General features: G+C 39.7%; 1 protein-coding gene across 7 annotated transcripts in view; it reads left to right on the top strand.

The window, feature by feature from the left end:
- The window catches only part of ZNF638 (zinc finger protein 638), a 140,185-nt gene that overhangs the window by 42,688 nt on the left and 79,443 nt on the right, over positions 1–18,054 (top strand). The window contains exon 1 of one of the 7 annotated variants that reach the window (XM_031949727.1): positions 10,588–10,666. The exons of the other annotated variants lie outside the window; for them this stretch is intronic. The gene's annotated coding sequence lies outside the window, so the exon portion shown is untranslated. Of the gene's footprint in view, positions 1–10,587; positions 10,667–18,054 lie in introns of those variants that run through there. 7 annotated transcript variants of the gene reach the window in all.

Below are 18,054 nucleotides of genomic sequence, written 5' to 3'. Positions count from 1 at the left end.
GTGGGGCCAATAATATATCCAACAAAATTATCTATAATGTTGAATAAAAATGAATATTCAACAAACTTGCAGAATTTCAAGACTTTTCTTTCTTTTTTAATAATAGCTTTTTATTTACAAAATATATGTCAAGATAGTTTTCAAGGTTCACCCTTGCAAAATCTTGTGTTCCAAATTTTTCTCCCTCCCTTCCTCCCATCTCCTCCCTGAGGGAACAAGTAATCCAATATATGTTAAACATGTACAGTTCTTCTATACCTATTTCTACATTTTTCATACTACACAAGAAAAATCAACTCAAAAAGGGGAAAAAAATGAGAGAAAAAAAGCAAGCTAGGAACCACAAAAAAAGGTGAAAATACTATGTTGTGGTCCACTTTCAGTTTCTCTCTGGATGCAGATGGATCTCTCAATTGGCCTGGATCACTTGATTTTCAAGATTTCCAATTTGGTGCTAAATTGGGGTTTTTTAATTTGTTCAAGATTTTTTTAGTTGCACGCCCCATTCATTGATCTTTTCTTTTTTTATCTTGTTGATATAAGCAGGAGTCATGTTAATCATTTCTCTCTTCAACCACTCAGAAACAATTAATATCCATTGTTTTATGATAATTATTCATAGATGACTGACTTGTTTACTAGAGTTGGAGGCTACAATTCTCCTGATTTTAGTATATTTTTCCTGTGGATTAATCTGTTTGACGTTTGAGATTTCTTTTTAGAATCTTTGGTACTTTCAGTCTCTCCTCCCCATCCCTCTATTTTCTTCTCACTTCTGACTCCCTCTCCCAATTAAGGTTTGCATGAGGGGCCACATCTCACAGCATCTCAGCCTTCTTCTACAATGGGCAATTCACAGATCGCCAGCTTATGTTTCTGCCCCGCCAGTTTCTGGGTGATCAGAACCAGCCCCAACTGCATACTGTATTCTTCCCTCACGAGGCTGCTCCTTGCATGCACTGGGTCCTGCCCTGGTTCCCACTCCCTCTGGCCCAGCACCAGCAGTTCAGAGCCTGCTTTCCCAGGCTGTGGCAGGTCAGGGCTGGGATGGAGTGATGAGTTTTGATGTAGCTCCGTGGTGTCCTTGGATCTGCTAGTATAGCCTCACTGCCAGTGGGGGGGTAAGGGGGAAGGGAGTAATCAACAATTCCTGGATATTTGTCCTTGTTTTTTAATCTTCTTTGGGATTCTTGTTGCCCTAGATCATGGAAATAATTGAAGTTGTTTTGTCTTTAGCACATAGTTTCTGTTTGGGGGAAGTTTGAGAGGTTATGAGGATCAGAGAAAATGGCTCATCTGCTTGCTAAATTGTTGTTCATGTAATTTGGAAGAAAATATGCAACACTTTTAATATAATATGTTTAGCTTGAATATTCTGTGAGCTATTGGAACGGGAGGGGGAGACTTTGAGTTGGAAGGAATATTTGGGGTACAGATGTGGTTGATTTCTGATTTCTTATGTTAGTCAGCCTCTTCTAATTTTGCTCCTCTGATTTTTCCTATAATTTCATGAAGAGAGATGCACAAGAGAAGTGGAGGCTAGGGTGCCAGTGCTGGACTGAACCATTTCTCCCTCACTGAATTTGATTGGCTGCATCCCCAAAAAGGCAGGACAGTATGAGATGTTTCTTAGGTACTTTCCAACTCTCACATTCTTGTAATGACCAAAAATATGCAACGAAATAGCAAGTTAAGAGGCTTAAATGTTAAAAATATAAATTTAATGTCATATTTCTGCTTTTTTGTTTTTACTTGTCTTTTTTATACTGTTTCTGTTTAGGCTATGAGTGCATATCCTCCTTTTGTAGGTAGGGAGCCTTTCTTTGGAGTCATTTGTTGCAGCTCTTTCCAAATAGGCACTCAATAATAAAGATTGTGACTCTCCACCCTCTAACGATGGGTTTGAGAATGTGGAGACCCAAAACGTTCTGCCCCAGACCCTTCCCAGTGAGACTGGCTAGGTGTGTGCTTCTAAGGGAAAGAATATGCTATGAAATTAAGTAGTTTATAAGAGAACTCTTCCCATTTGGCATCATTAACACAGCTTTCATCTAGTATGAGAAGCAGGAATCTCTTGCTTAAATTAGTGCTCAAAGAGGTTAAATTTCCCCTTTTCTCTACTTGTGTAGCCTCTACCCTTGTTCAGGCCCTTCTCATCCTTCACCTGAACCATTTAAATATTTTTTTTATTATTCTGAATTTGAACATTTTCATATTCAAAGATGAGCAGAAAAATATTGTCCATAAAATCATGAAGCTCAATTGAATGTAACTTTTTTCAATATCCTGAATATATAAATATATGAAGTGTGTCAGTTTCAAAATTATCCTGCTTACCATGTGTCCTTGTGAATTAGAGTTCTTTTCTTTGTACTTTTAAAACATGTACTATGGATGTTCTTAACCTATTCTGGCCTCACTTCTGTTACCCACCATTGACCACAATCAAGCACATGGATCATTCCCTTGGACTTCAGTTATCCCCTTCTCTTGTTGTTGTCTGCTGTTTAGCTTAGTTCCTTTTTTTGTGGTGGTTAATGTGACAAATTTTAGTTTTGTTTCAATAGTATTTTATTTTTCAATCACATCTAAAGATACTTTTCAACATTTGTTTTTCTAAGATTTTGAGTTACAAATGTTTTCTCCCTCCTCCCCAAGACATCAAACAATCTGATATAAGGTCATTTTAACATATTTCTGTATTAATGACGTTAGGAAAGAAAAATAAGAACAAAAGAGAAAAATCGCAAGAAAGAAAAAGCAAAGAAAAAGGTTAGTTCTCTCTCTGGGTAAGGGTGTCAATTTCCATGCCTTGAATCACATCATTGTTGAGAAGAGCCAAGCCCATCACAGTTGATTTTCATGTAAATCTTGTTGCTATATACAATGTTCTCTTGTGTCTGCTCACTTCACTTAGCATCAGTTCATGTAAATCTTTCCAGGCCTTTCGTTCCCTGTATATTTCAGAAATGAAGCCTTTTAAGATGACAGGAAAAGATGATAAATGTTGGAGGGGATATGGGAAAATTGAGGCACTAACGCATTGTTGGTGGAGTTGTAAACTGATCTATCCTTTCTGGAAGGCAATTTCAAACTATGATCAAATGGCTATCACACTGTATATACCTTTTGATCCATCAGTGTCACTATTGGGTCTGTATCCCAAAGAGATCATAAAAAAGGGAAAAGAGCCCACATGTGCAAAAATGTTTATAACAGCCTTTTTTTGTAGTGGCAAAGAACTAGAAACTGGGTGGATGCCCATCAGTTAGAGAATGGCTGAAAAGGTTCTGGTATATAAATGTTATGGAATATTATTGTTCTGTAAGAAACAACCAGCAGATTGATTTCAGAGAGGCTTGGAGAGACTTAATGAACTGATGTGTAAGTGAAATGAACAGAACCAAGCGAACATTGAACACAGCAATGAGATTATATGATGATCAATTGGGATGGACTTGGGTCTTCTCAACAATGTGGTGATTCAAGGCAATTCTAATAGACTTGTGATGGAAAGAGCCATCCACATCCAGAGGGAGAATCATGGAGACTGAATGTGGATCAAAGCGCATAGTGTTTTCACCTTTTTGGTTTTTTTTCTTTCTTGTGTTTTTTCCTTTTTGATCTATTTTTTATGTAGTATGACTAATATGGAAATATATTTAAAAGAATTGCACATGTTTAACTTTTGTTGTATTGCTTCCTGTCTTGAGAAGAGGGAGAGGGAAAGAGGAAGGAAAAAAATTTGGAACATAATTTTGTAAAATTATGTACCTTTGTAAAAAGGTAAATGTTGAAAACTGTCTTTGCATGTATTTGAAAAAATAAAAACTATCTTAAAAAGAAGACTTTTACCAGAGACCTGCTAAAAAGATTGTTTCCTAGTTTTCTGCTTCTCCTCTAATCTTTTTTTTTTTTTTTTTATTATAGCTTTTTATTTATAAGATATATACATGGGTAATTTTTCAGCATTGACAATTGCAAAACCTTTTGTTCCATTTTTTCCCCTTCTTCCTCCTCCCCCCTCCCCCAGATGGCAGGTAGACCAATACATGTTAAATACAATGTTTTTATACATATCCATAGTTATTTTGCTGCAAAAGAAGAATCGGACTTTGAAATAATATACAATTAACGTGTGAAAGAAATAAAAAATGCAGGTGGACAAAAACAGAGGAATTGGAAATGCTGTATAGTGGTTCACACTCATTTCTCAGAGTTCTGTAGCTGGGTGTAGCTGGTTCTTATTCATTATTGAACAAATGGAACTGATGTGGTACATCTCATTGTTGAAGAGAGCCACGTCCATCAGAATTGATCATCATATAGCATTTCTCCTCTAATCTTGACCATATTAGTCTTGTTTGTGCAAACCCTTTTTAATTTAATATAATCAAAATTATCCATTTTGTATTTCATACTGTTTAATATTTTTTGTTTGGTCATAAATTCCTCCATTCTCTTCAGATCTTTAGAGGTAAACCATTCCTTGTTCTCCTAATTTGCTTATAGTATCACCTTTTATATCTTAATCATGAACCCATTTCAACCTTCTCTTGTTACAGCAGATGAAATGTTGGTCTATGTCTAGTTTCTTCCATACTATTGGATTTATCAAACACTAAGTTAATATACTCATTGACTATTGTGTCTTGTATACTTAATCTATTTCACTGATCCATCCCTCTATTTCTTAGCTAGTAGCAAATGATTTTGATTGGCATTTTATAATACAGTTTTAGGTCTGGTACAACTAGGCCATCTTCCTTTCCATTTTACCCCCATTAATTTCCTTGATATTCTTGGCATTTTGTTCTTCCAGATGAATTTTGTTATTATTTTTTCTAGCTCTACAAAATTTTTGGCATTTTGATTGGTATGGCTCTAAGTAGATTAATTAAGTAGACTTGTCATTTTTATTATATTACCTTGGCCTACCCATGAACAATTGATATTTTCCCACTTGTTAGATCTGACTTTGTGTGAAAAATGTTTTGTAATTGTGTTCATATAGTTACTGGGTTTGTCTTGTCAGGTAGACTTCCACATAGTTTATGTTGTCTATAGTTACTTTAAATGAGATTTTTGTTTTTATCTCTTGCTGTTGGGCTTCCTTGGAAGTAGAAATGCCCATGATTTATGTGGATTTATTTTATATTCTGCAACTTTGCTAAAGTTGTTTGTTGTTTCAAGTAGTTTTTTGGTTGATTTGCTAGGATTCTCTGAGTATACTATTCTATCTGCAAAGAGTGATAGTTTTATTTCCTCATTGACTACTCAAATTCCTTCAATTTCTTTTTCTTCCCTTATTGCTAATGCTAACATTTCTATTACAACATTGAATAATAGTGGTGATAATGGGCATCCTTATTTTATCACTGATCTTATTGAGAATGATTCTAGCTTATTCCAATTACATATAATGCTCACTGATGGTTTTAGATAGATGTTGCTTATTTTAATTTCTATTAATTCCTATGCTCTGTAGTGTTTTTAATAGGAATGGGTATTGTATTTCTTCAGAAGATTTCCCAGCATCTTTTGAGATAATGATTTATTAGTTTTCTTATTGATATGGTCAATTATATTGATGGTTTTCCTAATACTGAACCTGCTCTGCATTCTTGCTATAAATTTTACTTGGTCATACTATTTTATCCTGGTGCTAAATTGCTGTAATCTGTTTGCTAATGCTTTATTTAAAAATTTTGCACCAATATTTATTAGAGAGATTGGTCTATGATTTTCTTTGTCTGTTTTGGCTCTTCTTGGTTTGGGTATCAGCACCATATTTGTGTCAGTAAAAGAATGTAGCAAGACTCCCTCATCTCTTTTTCTAAATAGTTATATGGTATTGAAATTGTTTTTAAAATGTTTTATTTAAATGTTCATTGATGGTTTATTTAATTTCTCTTTCTGAAATGAGGTTATTTAAGTATTTTATTCCCCATCTGTTAATCTGGCTAATTTATATTTTTTGTAAATTTTCATCCGTTTCATCCATTTCATCCATGGTAGATTTATTTCCTAATAATGGTGGGAAGATCATCCTTTTCATTTTTTGATGCTGGCAATTTGTTTTTCTTTTCTTTTTCTTATCAAATTAACTAAAAGTTTATTTATCTTATTGGTTTTTTCCTAAAGCCATATCATAATTTTATTAGCTCAAAAATTTTGTTTTATTAATCTCTTCTTTGGTTTTCAGAATTTCTAATTTGTTCTTTAATTGGGTTTTTAAATTGCTCTTTTCTAGTTTTTTTTAGGTGCATTTCCAATACATTGAGCTTCTCTTTTTTATTTTATTCATGTAATCATTTAGAGATATAAAATTTCCCATATGAACTGCTTTGGTTGTATCCCATAAGTTTTGGTATGTCATTTCATTATTGTCATTCCCTTGGGTGAAATTGTTTTCTGTGTCTATTGATATAATCATATGATTTCTGTTAATTTAGTTATTGATAAGTCAGATATGCTAATAGTTTTCCTTATATTGAACTAGCCCTACTTGGTCATAGTGTATTATCCTGGTGATAAATTGCTGTAATCTCTTTGCTAATATTTTATTTAAGATTTTTGCTTTAATATTCATTAGGGAAATTGGTGTATAATTTTCTTTCTGTATTTTGACTCTACTTGGTTTAGGTATCAATACCATATCTGTGTCATAAAAGGGATTTGTTAGTACTCCTTCTTCCCCCATTTTCCCAAATAGTTTGTATAATACTAGTTCTTGTTCTTTAAATGTTTGGTAGCATTCCCTTGTAAATTCATCTGGCCCTGGAGATTTTTTTCTTAGAGAGTTCATTAATAGCTTGTTCAATTTCTTTTTCTAAGATGGGACTATGTAAGTAAATTCTTTCTTCCTCTGTTAATCTGTGCAATCTATGTTTTTGTTAGTATTCATCCATTTCATTTAGATGATCAGATTTATTGGCATACAGTTGGGCAAAATAGCACCTAGTTATTACTTTAATTTCCTCTTCGTTGGTGAAAAGTTCTCCCTTTTCACTTTTGATATTAACAAATTGGTTTTCTTCTTGACTTTTTTCTAATCAAATTAACTAAAAGGTTTATCTATTTTGCTTTTTTTCATAAAACCAATTTTTAGTTTTATTAGTTCAATAGTTTTCTTACTTTCCATTTTATTAATCTTGCCTTTTATTTTCAGAATTTCAAATTTGGTATTTAATTGGTTTTAAATTTGTTTTCCCCCTAGCTTTTTTAGTTGCATGCCCAATTCACTGATCTCATCTTTCTCTATTTTATTCAAGTAAGCATCCTTCATGCACTTAGTCTTTAGAATTAGATTATTTAGTTTCCAAGTAATTTTTGGTCTATTTTCCTTTGGACTTTTATTACATGTAATTTTTTATTGCATTATGATCTGAAAAAGATGCATTTTCTACTTCTGCCTTTCTACATTTGATTTTGAGGTTTTTATGTCATAATATATGGTTAGTTTTTGTGTAGATGCCATGTGTTGCTGAGAAAATATATATTCCTTTTTTTCCCCATTGTTTTTTCCAGAGATCTATCATATCTAATTCTAAGATTCTATTCACCTCTTCAACATTTTTTATTTTGTGGTTGGATTTATCTAATTCTGAGAGGAGGAGATTGAAGTTTTGTTGTCTATTTCTTCCCGTAACTAAGCTTCTTTTATAAGAATTTGGATTCTGTACCACTTGGTAATATATGTTTAATATTGATATTATTTAATTGTCAAGGGTACCTTTTAATGAGATGTAATTTCCTTGTCTTTTTAAATTAGATCTGTTTTTCCTTTTGGTTTTGAGATTGAGATTGCTACCCCTGCTTTTTTTTTTTTTTTAACTTCATATTCTGCTCCACTTTTACTCTGTGTATCTATCTGCTTCAGATGTGTTTCTTATAAAAGAACATATTGTAGGATTCTGCTTTTCAATCTACTCTGCTATCCACTTAGGTTTTATGGGAAAGCTCATCCCATTCATATTCAGTTATGATCACCAGCTGTGTATCTTTCTCCATCCTATTTTCTCCCCTCTATATACTTTTTTTCTCTTTGTACTCTGTCCCTCCTTACTAGTGTTTTGTTACTGACCAACCCTTTCCTTTTTTTCCCTCCTTTCTCTCACCCTTTTTCTGTATTGTTTTTGCCCTCCCTTCTGTCAAACCCTTTCCTTTTCATTCCCCTTTCTCCTCTTTTCTATAGACTAAGATAAATTTAGATATCCAACTAAATATGTATCTTATTCCATTTTTATGCTAAATCTGATGAGATTAAGTTTTAGACAATGCTCATCCCCCTTCCCTTCTTTCCCTCTACTATAATAGGTCTTTTGTGTTTCTTCATGATGATCTCATTTATTCCATTTTATCTCCCCTTTCCTCTTCTCCCAGTATAATTCTTTTTTCACCCCATAATGCCTTTTTTCTAATAGCATCACAATCCAGTCAATTTATATCCATCTTCTCTGTCTATATATATATATATATATACCTCTTCTAACTGCTCTAATAAAAGTTCTCAAGAGTTACAAATACCATCATCTTCCCAGTTTAACCTTTAAAAATGTTTTTTTCTTTCCTGTTTGTTTTTTTTATGCTTCTCTTGAGTCTTCTATTTGAAGACTGAATTTTGTTTAGTTCTTGTTTTTTAAACAGAAATGATTGAAAATCATCTATTTCATTGAAGGTCCTTCTTGATTGTAGTCCAAGTTTGTTTGCTTGGATTCCAAGCCTTTAATATAGGAGCTGCTAAGATCTTCATTGTGGACTGTCTATATTTGAATTGCTTGCAGTATTTTCACCTTAGCCTTATAATTCTGGAATTTAGTTACAAAATTTTTTGGAGTTTTTCCCATTCTGGGATGATCAGTGCATTCATACAATGGCTATTTTGTCCTCTGATTCTAGAAGCACTTTTCTTTGATTTTTTGAAAAGTGCTATCCAGCCTTCTCTTTTTTTGATAATGGCTTTCTGGTAGTCCAACAATTCTTATCTTATCTCTCCTGGACCTATTTTCCAGGTCATTTTTCCCCCAACGAGGTATTTTACATTTTTTTTTCATCCTTTTTAGTTGGACTTTTTAGTCAAAACATTAAAACATTCTTTTTAGTTTAGTACTCAATGACACAGTCATTAGCTTCTATTTGCCTAATTCTAGTTTTTAATGTGTGATTTTCTTCAGTTGGCTTTTGTGCCTTCTTCCATTTAGCTAATTTTACTTTTAAAGATGCTTTCTTTAGTCAACTTTTTGTCCTTAGAAAATCTAAGCTGTTGACTCTCTTTTGCATATTTTCCATTCCTTTCCCCAATTTTTCTTCAGCCCCTTTTATTTGACTTTTAAAACCTGAGCTTTTCTCAGAAGTCTCTTTGGGCTTGAGAGCAATTCATATCTTCCTTTGAGGTTTCTTTGGCTTTGAATGCAGGGGCTCCCGGTGCTTCGTGATTTGCTTTCCGAGCCGAGGCAGCCGGCTTTAGTCTTGCCTTTTGTTTTCTGGTTCCCAGGGTTGGCAATTTGACTTCTGCATGGGGACTGGCGGCTCCACCACTGGTCTGCCGTGGTATTTTCCAGTTGCCCCAGGACTCAGAGGGGTTGCTTGCTGGTCTGTGCTGCGGCTAAGCCCCTCACGCAGGTTTGCCTTGCTGCCACCTGTGCTGGGCTGTGCTCCTTTTCACCCAAGGGAGACTAGTTGCCCTCTGAAAAAAACGTGCTTTATTCTGTCTCTTTGTAGCTTCGGTTGCTCCAGAATCTGTTCAGAGGTTTGGATTCAGGTTGTTTCAGAAGGAAACTAGAAAGAGTTTAGGCGACTTCCAGGCTTCTCTACCTCCTCCTAAGTTCTTAGAGGCCCGGTGACAAGCAGAAGGTGGTCTCGACTTTCCAGGGAATTGGATTTAAAGGAGGCAGAGCTGCATCTCATCAGCCTCCCAGTCGCCCCCTAGGACCGGCGTGCCCGCCGGCAGAGCGTGCTCAGACAGCTCCCCTCGGTCCGGGCCCTCGTGCCCCCTAGCAGCTCGCCCTCCCCTCAGGATCCGGTTGCGCAGAACAACAAGTAGGGAGCAAACATCTCGGCGAAACCGCCGTCCGTCCTGCAGCTTCGAAGGCGGCCGGCTGGCAGGGGGGGCGGGGAGCCTGAAGGCGGGCACCGGCCGGGCAGAGGGGCGTGGATGGGACGGACCGCTGCTGGCCGGCGCTGGGGAGAGGGAGGCAAGCCCAGAGCGCGACGTCGGGGCGGCACGGCCGCTCCGGGCGCGGGCTGAGCTCGCGTGCGCCGTGCGAGCCCGAGCGGAGTCCGAACTCCCCGGGACGAGCAGGTGCACGTCCCGGGCAGCAGGAGAAAGGCAGCGCCGAGCCGGGAGGGCACGGCGCGGGGCAGCACGCATGCGCGCCCCGGCCCCCTCCCGGGATCGGCCGGACCCGGGCTCTCGGAGCTTCAGAACGCCGTCTTGTCTCCGCCTCCCAGGGGCCCGCTTCTCATTGGCGCATTGGGGCAGTGCGCAAGCGCTCCCGCGGCTGGAAAGCCGAGGGGGGTAGGGCAGCGCAGCGACAGCGCGGATAGGCGCGCATGCGCGGCGAGACGGCCGCGGGAGCGGTAGCTGCGGCGGGGGCTCCCAGCGAAGGGAGTTGAAGAGGCTGTGGGGGTGAGCGGGCCGGGGCCGTCGGTCTGCTTGGCCTAGGTAGGACGAAGTCCACGGGGCCGGGCGAGGGCGGGAGGCGGCGCTGGCACGAGCCGAGTCCGGCCGTGGCTAAGGGCCCTGGGCCGTTTGCCGACAGGTTGGTTGTGGGGCCGGCTATTGTGTGCGCTGTCGCAGCGGCGGCGGTGGCGGAGGCCGGCGCCTAAGATGGCGGCGGCGCGGGGGGGCGGACGCCCAGAGGGAGGCCGGCGGGGTCCCCTCCCGCCGCCGCGGCCACCCCCGAGCTGCGCGAGCGCCCCTCCCCCTCATGTCCGGGCCCCCTCCCCAGGGTCCGTGGCTGGAGCGCGGCCTGCGGGCTCTGCGGCTGCGCAGGAGGCGCCGAGCCGGGCCCGGGTGAACGTGCGCGTCCCCGCGCCCCTCCCCCACGGCTTTTTGCCCCGGGGGGGGGTGTCTGACGGAGGGGGACGGGTGCCTGGCGGCGGAGGTGATCCGGGGGCTGGGCCGAGGTCGGGTTCCAGAAACTAACGGGTCTCGCTTCCGTGGTGGCGAGCAGCCCACGGTGCTCAGGGGGTCCCTTCCTCGAGGCTCCTCCCGAGCGCCTGGCGTGCGGCTAATCGCTCCCGCCCCCTCCTCAGAAGACGTACCCGAAGGGGGAGGGGGTGTTCTTGTCCGGGAGGACCCGGGTGAGGGAAGCCTCTCGAGGGCGTGCGCCTGGGGCTGTCACCGGGAGCGGGGTCGGAACGGGGGGCGGGGAGTCCCGGGGAGAAGCAGGCACGAGGGGAGGATGGGTCCAGGCGGGGCCGTCGGGGATCTGGGGGCTCTCGGGCTTCGCTCTGGCCACGGCCTGGACTAATAGGGGAGGCGGCCGCAGATGGTTTGGTTTTCACATCATTGGAGGACGAGTCTCTTCCAAACAGTGTCATCACTTTTCATTTCATTGTTGGTTTAAAGAATTTTTCTCTTGGGAACTCCAGGGTGTGATCTGAATTTGTGGTGGTTACATAATGACAGAGAAGCTCGAGTCTTTAGCCCTTCAGATGCTCTCTCTAACTAGAGCCCCCTAGGAGGCTCACATTCTTAACGGCTCTCACCACTGGGCTGCCCGACGGGTCCGAAACTGCCTGCGGCCCGTTTCTTGTCCAAGGTCACGCAGATGACCCGACCTCCTGCCCCGCAAGGTAGGGGAGCCTTTATTAAGCTCCCACCGCCGGCAGGCACGCCATTAGCATTTTGTAAATAGCTCCAATTTTCTCTTCCTTGTGCCCTTAGCGGTTTCCACTTGAGAAAACTGAGGCTAGTAGGTATCTAAGAAGAAATCTGAACCAAGTCTGGGCGAGTCCCCAGAGTCAGCCGGCTGCTTTTATGTGCCGCGGCACTTTGCACTTCATAAAAGATTTGGTGGTGGCTCAGTGCCAGAGGCTGAGTTATAAGCTGGATATTTTGATCACCTCTTTGTTAGCTCTTTTTAAAATAAAATTCTCCAGTCCTGTAGATGCCAACTCTTCTATTCCAGTCAGCCATCTATTCTTCCTCTCTCTCCTCCATGACACCTCTTTGGTCAAGATGTTCTACACTGCACACGGTGCTTTTATAGGCTCCTACATGGAGAACTGGAGTGGCTTCTTTAGGGGTCAAGGAATCCCACCTCATTTTGCAGAGAAGGTCGCTTGAGGCTGAGAGGCCTCTGAAAACAGTGGATGAGTGTTGGAGGCAGAATGCAGACTGGGATCACAGTGGCTTTCAAGTTTGCCTTCTTTGGGGCTACCCAGGTGATTTCCTTGTTCCTGATTTATTCCTCCTTATTCCTCCTGTCCCCATGGTTGAAGCCTGACTGCAGGCTTGTTTTCCAGTCCTACTTCCTTCTTCCCTCATACTCTCCAGTTCAGGCCCTCTCCTTCCATCTCCCTTGATTAGAATGACCTGTCAGCCTCTCCTCTACCGTTTGTTGGTACTTAACTCATTTGTCCCGCAGAATTTGATGAGTACTGGTGTGAAGCCTCTGCAAAGTTAGGGTAGTTCTTCCTCTTTGCTCCTTAGATTCAAATGTGTCTTAATATTACATTTTTCTTTCTAGAACCTCTGTTTTCTCTCATGCCTCTCTCTCCAACCACTAAACATCAGCATGGTTCTTTATCTTCTTTTTTCTCTTGCCAATCTTTCACCATTCTCCTATGGAGTAAATCTGCTTTATGCCTATTGCTCCCAAATCTGTATTTGCAGCCCCAACTTTGTCCCTGAGTTTCAGGCCTCTCATCTTTGCTACTCCCCCCCCCCCCCCCCATTACAAGTTTACCATCTAACACATTTCCCAGTGACTCCCCAAACCCAATATATCTCAAGCAGATGATTGTTTCAAGCTTTACCAACTCTCTTGACTTTTCCTCCTTTTTTTCCTAGTAAATTTATTTATTTTTAATACACATTGCTTTATGAATCATTTTGGGAGAGAAAAATCAAAGCAAAAGAGAAAAACCATGGAAGAGATAAAAAAAAAAATAGAAAAAAGTGAACTTAGCATGTGTTAATTTACATTGTCTCCTTAGTTCCTTTTCTGGATGCAGATGACATTTTCTGTCCAAAGTCTATTGGGATTGCTTTTTACACTTTTCTTCCTGCTAAGAAGGAAGGAAACAAATGTATTTATTAAGTGCCTGCTTCATGCCAAGCATTTTGCAGATAGCTTATTTTATCTTTACAACAACCAAGGAGATTGGCTTTTTTCCTCCCATTATATAGTTGAAGAAACTGAAGCAGATGGGTTAAGTGAGTGACCCAGAATCACAGCTCTAGTAAAGTGTCTGAGGCCATTTATGAATTCAGGTCTTTACAACTCCAGGCCGGACATTCTAGCCACTGTGCTACCTAGCTATCTTTACCATTCATCCCTATCATGTAATGTTTTTTTTTTTTTTTTTTTTTACCAGGGCTTAATAGACCAAAAGCAGCCAGATAGGCAGGGTGCACCGCCTATAGTCAGGAAGACTCCAGTTCAAATTCTTTTGAACTTAGACTTTTAGTGATTTGTGACCCTGGGCAAGCTACTTCACACTCTCTACCTCAGTTTCTTCATCTGTTAAATGGAAGTAATCATATCACCTCTCTCACAGGGCTGTTAAGATCATACAAAGTCTTATTTATAAAGAGCCTTACAAATAAATGCAATCTATTACCTTTGGTGATTTTCTCATTTCTCTTATCCATGTCAGTTCCTGATTTTTTTTACCTGTTAGCAATCTCTTCTTTCCTTGTTATCATTCCTGCTCTGCTAATGTTAATGGGCTCTTATCAGAGTCTGATTCTTAAAGAGCCATCAAAAGGTAGTAAATTTGAATCTCAGCTCTGATAGCTATCACTTATGTGTAATTCTGAGCAGGTAAAGTAGGAGTCTGGGAGGCACTGCCTTTGAAAGTTTGTTGGATTTAGAGTTAAGAGGTTGGGGTGGGTTGGGAGTGTGTTTACTTACCTGGCTGTCTTCTTTGTTCTTCAGTACAGTCTGAAGATTGTGCTAGTTACTTCCAAGGTACATCGTGATCCTCTTTGCAGGTTCTTCCAGATCTACATTCTATAAACTCTTGGCTGGATTGCATCCCTCCCCTCTGAGCATGGTCCTTTGGTGCCCCACCTAAGCCATGTCAGCCTGGACATAGTGGAGATGACTGGTTTATGTCCAGTCATCCATTTTTGCCTTCTTCATTTTAGTGTCTGTCGGAGGTTCTCTCCTTAGCTATATCCTTGCCCATAGAAATCTGGCTCTTCATCTTTGAAGTCCAGCTCACGTGATGTTTTCATGAAGTTTTCTCTGATTCCTTCTCAGTAGTAATCGGTTTTCTCTAGAACTTGCCTAGGCTTGGCATACAATAGTTTTTGTACCTCTTGTGTCTCCAGCATATCCTGAATGCCAGATGGACCAGGGGTGCTCAGACGCCACTTCACTTGGAAGGAAACATTTCATCCTAATATTTATTCTTTTTGACTTGTGGATAAATATACGACATCAATTCATGGAGTTTGGTTCTCATTCTTCCCTTGAAGTCCTTTGTTTTCAGTCTTGTCCTTGATATGTGATTAATAAATGTTTGTTAAATAAAATTGGATTGTATTATTTTTTTAATGCAGCTATTTCCTTATCATATTCTTCTACTGGAATGTTAGTTCCTTGTGGGTCATCTTGGCATTTTCATGCTTTCCTGGCCTAGTACTCTGAATAGGAGACAGTTAATGTTATAAATTTGAGTAAATAAGAAATAGTGAATCCAACTAAATAATAGGTAGTATTGAAGATATTGAAGATGAGGTTTTGCTGAGAAATAAACATAACTTATTAGTCTATCATATTTTAATGTCTTTTTCTCAGAATATAATAGCATATAAGCATATGAGATAGCAGTTGAGAGACCTCCAAACTGAAAGGGATCTCATTAAAGAAAAATGAGCAGTGTTTTCTCTTTGATAATCTTGGGCAAGTCCTCTAGTTTCCTTGCACCTCATTTTCTCACCTGTAAAAAAGGGGATTAATAATAGTTGTTCCATTTAGTATACAGGGTAGTGAGAATCAAATGCAGACTGCCTCATGCATTTATGTTGGCAGTGCTGTCAGGGACTTATAAAATGAGTAGGGTAAGCGTTTTCCCCATTTTGTAGAAGAGGATTATAAGGCTGAAAGAAATCAAGTGACTTTTACGTGAGGTTGGTAGGCATCGATCCTAGCTTTGTGTATTGCCCGTCCACCATTGGCTTTCAGAGAATGGAGCCTCGGGGCACTAGTGGCAGCTAAGGGAGTGCTGACGGACTTTGGGTGGTCCTGTGAGGCAGCAGTGCCAATAATTGTAGGTGAGAAAGGTGAGTCTCACAGGTTTTCAGGTGAGAAAGCCCAGTCTCACAGAGATTATGTGACTTCCTCTTTGTCTCTCCTAGTGTCAGAGAAAAGGATCTGAACCCAGCTCTCTGCTACATCCAGCTGACATATATCTGAAAAGTGCTTTATCAATTGAAGTGTACAGTAGATCTCAGGCAGTTTGGTTCCCACAAAAAGAAAGGAACCAAAGAGTGTGGGGGGAGGCCAAGAACAAGGCCACATGTATGATCCATGAGTCTAGGATATTGTTTGTCACTTCTAAAGATCCCCTTAAGCATAGAACTAAATTCACAATGCTCCTTTTGCTTTGATGTTTGACTCTGGTTTCTGATTTTTTTTTTAAACCCTTTCCCATTATCATTAACTGCCTGTTTTCCCTATCAGTACATAAATAGCTGCTTCTCCCTCCCTCATCCCATCCTGTTCTACCCCACATGTCATGAGCATTCTACTGAGGCAAAGATCCCAGGGTCAGTGTCCTCTCTATGCCTGGCATTATGTAAAGCTCTGTAGAGACATAACAAATCAGGTTCTGTTCTCAGGGAGCTTGCAACCTAATAGTGGGACAGCTTGTAAACAATTAAACCTTACAGGAAAAAAAAGATGAATTGGAGATGATCACCAGAGAAAGCACTAAGGGGATGAGGAAAGGCTTCTAGAAAGTGGGGTTTTAGTTGGGACTTGAAGCCAAGAAGCAGAGAGTAAGGGAGAGAATTCCATGCACTTGGGATTTGGGAAATGGAGTGTGCTGTTGGGGGGATGGAGGCTAGTGTTACCTAGTCACAGAGTACTCCTGGAGAGGGGATTGTAGAGAGATGCAAGAAGACTGGAAGGTAGGAAGGATCCAGATTTGAATTCTAAACATATAGTTTTATGTTTTGTCCTGGAGATGATAGGGAGCTATTGGAGTTTACTGACATGCTTGTGATTTATGTTTAAAGAGGATTAATTTGACACCTTTGGAGGTTGGACTGAGGAAGGAAGGGATTTGAGCCAGGCAGACCCACCAACTGGCTATTGCAGTAGTTCAGGTGTAAAATGTTCAAAGCCAGTACCAGAGTAGTGACAGCGTCACAGGCTACTTTAATCAAGGTCAAATCGATCTATGAATATCAGCACAGAGATGATTGGCTCATTATCATCACAAATAAAATTGTATAGAGGGAGAAGAGAAGGCCCGGAGGGAGCCCTGCTCCATGAGATCCTCCTCCTTCCCCCCTAAGCTTGGGAAATAATCAAGAGCTCAGCATTTTTATGTCTTTTGATAATCCTATGTTGTGTTACTAGTCTAGATAACTGCAAAGAGCTCCTTTTTTCTTCTTTTAAAGATATTTCATTTAAGTAAGCCAAATTATAGTATTCAGTATACTATGGGTGATGAATTATATATCAACACCCCTAATAAGAAGGGTTACCTGAAATTTCATGTGGAAATTTTCCCAACTTAATTTTGGATATTATGGCATATTAATTGACTATCTAGCTATCATAAGGGCTGAAAATAACAAAGGTTAGAGGGAATCCTAATTGAAGATTGTAGATATTATGAACATGTAGGTTGTTTGTAGTTTTTCACTGTTTCAGGTAAAGCATTTCTGTCTTTTATGTTCTTTTTCATAACATTAAATGTGAAAGTTTTGAAGGGTCAGGGTCATTCTGACACACAAGGCTTTAAATATTTTGTAACTGATAATTACATTAGATCAAAAGTTTTATATGTAACACCAATAAGATCATTTTAGGTGATAAAAGTTGGAAGAAAATTACATTCCAAATACTGCCTCTGATATTTCATAGTTACTTGATTACAGGTGAGTCCTTTTACTTCTGAGTTTGTTTATTGATCTATAAAATGGATGTTAATTACCCATCCCAATATTGAACATATATATATATATATATATATATACATACATGTATTTGCTGTTTTTACTAAATTGAGGTTTTAATTTGTTTCTTGAGTTTGGACAGTTTTTCAAGTGTCTAATTAATGGCTGATTTCCTTGTTAATATCTGTTTTGCGTCGGGAATAATGGGGATTAATTACTTCTAATAGCTTCTGAATATCAGATTATATTTTAATTGATAAGTTTACTATAAAGATTTCCTAACATGTTTATTTTGGATATATTATTTTCTGTAGTGTAACATTTTTTGTTTAATAAAGTCAAGAGTTGGATGTTAAACGATAATTTATAATTGTTCAGTATGTGCCCAGAATCTGAGTTCTAATCCTAGTGGTACAATTTCCTCATTCTATATTTTGGGGAAAATAACTTCCCCTCTTTGGACCTCACTGTAAAAGCAGGCAAGGCATTTGGACTGAAAGATATTTTCCAGATCCCTTTGCATTTCTGTGCTCAACATAGACTTTTTATGCTGCTACCTAATTTTTCCATTGCTTTAATGAATGCATCTTGATCTTTTCACACATTTTCTTCTCTTCTAGATTTTTCTGCTTTGTTCTAATGTGTGTTTTCCTCCATTTTTCAGTGAGTCAAGGAGGCAGCACAGTAGATACAGTACTAAATTGGTCATAAAGAATTTGGGGGCTCTGTGCTGCCTTTTGCTCTGT

The sequence above is a fragment of the Sarcophilus harrisii genome, chromosome 2 (assembly GCF_902635505.1).
Source record: "Sarcophilus harrisii chromosome 2, mSarHar1.11, whole genome shotgun sequence".
In the NCBI taxonomy this organism is placed as follows: domain Eukaryota; kingdom Metazoa; phylum Chordata; class Mammalia; order Dasyuromorphia; family Dasyuridae; genus Sarcophilus; species Sarcophilus harrisii.
The sequence above is the reverse complement of the archived record's forward strand: the minus strand, read 5'-3'. Positions and strand labels throughout refer to the sequence as shown.